At 41.3% G+C, this 1,960-nt stretch overlaps 1 pseudogene; it reads left to right on the top strand.

The window, feature by feature from the left end:
* The first annotated feature begins 506 nt into the window (after nt 1–506).
* On the top strand, nt 507–560 carry LOC123646775 (annotated as a pseudogene).
* Nucleotides 561–1,960: the final 1,400 nt, after the last annotated feature.

Here is a 1,960-nt window from a genome sequence, read left to right as displayed (position 1 = left end):
ATTAGAGACAGAGTCTGGCTGTGTTGCCCAGGCTGGTCTAGAACTCCTGGCCTCAAGTGATTCTTCTGCCTCAGCCTCCCAAGTAGCTGGGACTACAGGTGCAAGCCACCTACCTTGCCCAGCTACTTGGAGCATGTATAACACTGACATATATTGACAGCAAAGCAAGTCTCAGCAGCTTTCATATGATCGAAATCATACAGAATCTGTTCCCTGGACATTGCAGAATTATACTAAAATATCACTATTAATAGAAATATGGATACCATTAGCAAAAAGATAAGTAAAAAATCCACAAATATTTTGAAATGAAGCAATATAGTTCTATATATTTTGTGGCTCAAAGAACAAATTGAAAAAGAAATTAGAAAATGTCTAGAACTGAATGATAAAGAAGTCATCCCTTCTTAGATGTTTTATGCCCTACTACTAGTTGTTTACTAAACCAGGATAGTCAGTCTTTGTGTAAAATAACAATACTTTTCTTACTCAAAAAACAGTTATATAAGTATTACAACTCTTTTAAAATTTGTCTAGCAGAAAACTAGAAAACTCTCCACATTAAAAAAAAAAAAAAAACAGAGTTATGCATGTATACATGACCAGGCAAAAATACCAAGGTCAACTTTGAGAAATACCAGTTCTAACCCCTTCAGAAGACAAGAGCCATTTTCAGGTGAATCTTTATTTTGCCCAGCACTATACAATTTGAGCAAGGCAATTAGTCCAACCAGGAGGCTCAAATGCATTTTTAATATGCATGTAATGGTGTCGATTCAGTTTTATTAAGCAATACTTCTGTCTGTTAGAGCAGAAAGAAAGAAATAACTAAAGCCTTCTGGCTGATTGACAACACATGACAGTACAGGAAGCGTCACCCAAAGCAGATAAAATATGACAGATGAGGAGCAACAAGTCTGAAATCGACTCCAAGAGCTTTAACTGCGTCATTCAGTAACCTGCACCATAAGGAAAGTGTCCCTGGCTCAGGAATTGAGAAAGGAGACATTTGGTGTCTGCTCCAGGCTGCACATTTGCAGCACACAAGCTCTGTGCTAAAGTCAGAACTCCTCAGTTGGGCTCCCCCACAATAACTCTGTGTCCCTGGGCTGAGCATTAAGCACATCTGAGCTCTGTGAAAGAGGGCGTGTGTCAAACATGATCATGCGCCGTGGATGTGCTTTGTAAACTGCAGAGGGCTGCATAAATGTCCATGATTACTGTGTCACAGCACTGTCCCCGCTGAGCACTTACTGAGGTCCCAGCATAAGCACAGACACTCATGATAGGCTCTGAAGTAGCCAACTTAAAAAGTGAATATTCCTCTCTTCTTACAATACTGCTTCCCTGTCCTTTTCCAAGTTCTACTTTTTTTTCAAATACTATGGTGACAAGAATAATAGGAATGGTGTATTGAGCATATAAGAACATGGTAGGCTGGGTATGGTGGCCCATGTCTGTAAATCCCAGCACTTTGGGATGCCGAGTCGGGAGGATTGCTTGAGCCCAGGAGTTCAAGACCAGCCTGGGCAACATAGTGAGACTCCATCTCTACAAAAAGTAAAATAAAAAATTAGCTAGGCATGGTGGCATGCACCTGTATTCCTACCTACTCCTACTCAGGAGGCTAAGATGGGAGGACAGCTTGAGCCCAGAAGTTCAAAGCTGCAGTGAGCTAGGATCTTATGATCTCACCGTTGCATTCCAGCCTGGGCCACAGAACAAGACCCTGTCTCAAAAAAAAAAAAAAAAAAAAGAACACAGCAGACTGTGTGCTTTACACGTATCATCACTGATCCTTAATTCTCACAACCACTCTTCACAGTAGAGATTTTTCAAATTTCTCCAGTGAGGACACTGGGCACTGAAAGTTATTAGCATTTAACCTGGGGTGGAGGTAGGAGGGTGGCAGGGATGAGGGGTAGTATAAAAGAGTCCCCTTGTAAAAACACTAGGGAGC

Source organism: Lemur catta, chromosome 10, assembly GCF_020740605.2.
Source record: "Lemur catta isolate mLemCat1 chromosome 10, mLemCat1.pri, whole genome shotgun sequence".
NCBI lineage: Eukaryota > Metazoa > Chordata > Mammalia > Primates > Lemuridae > Lemur > Lemur catta.
Note: the sequence above shows the minus strand (reverse complement) of the source record. Positions and strands in the feature narration are given on the sequence as shown.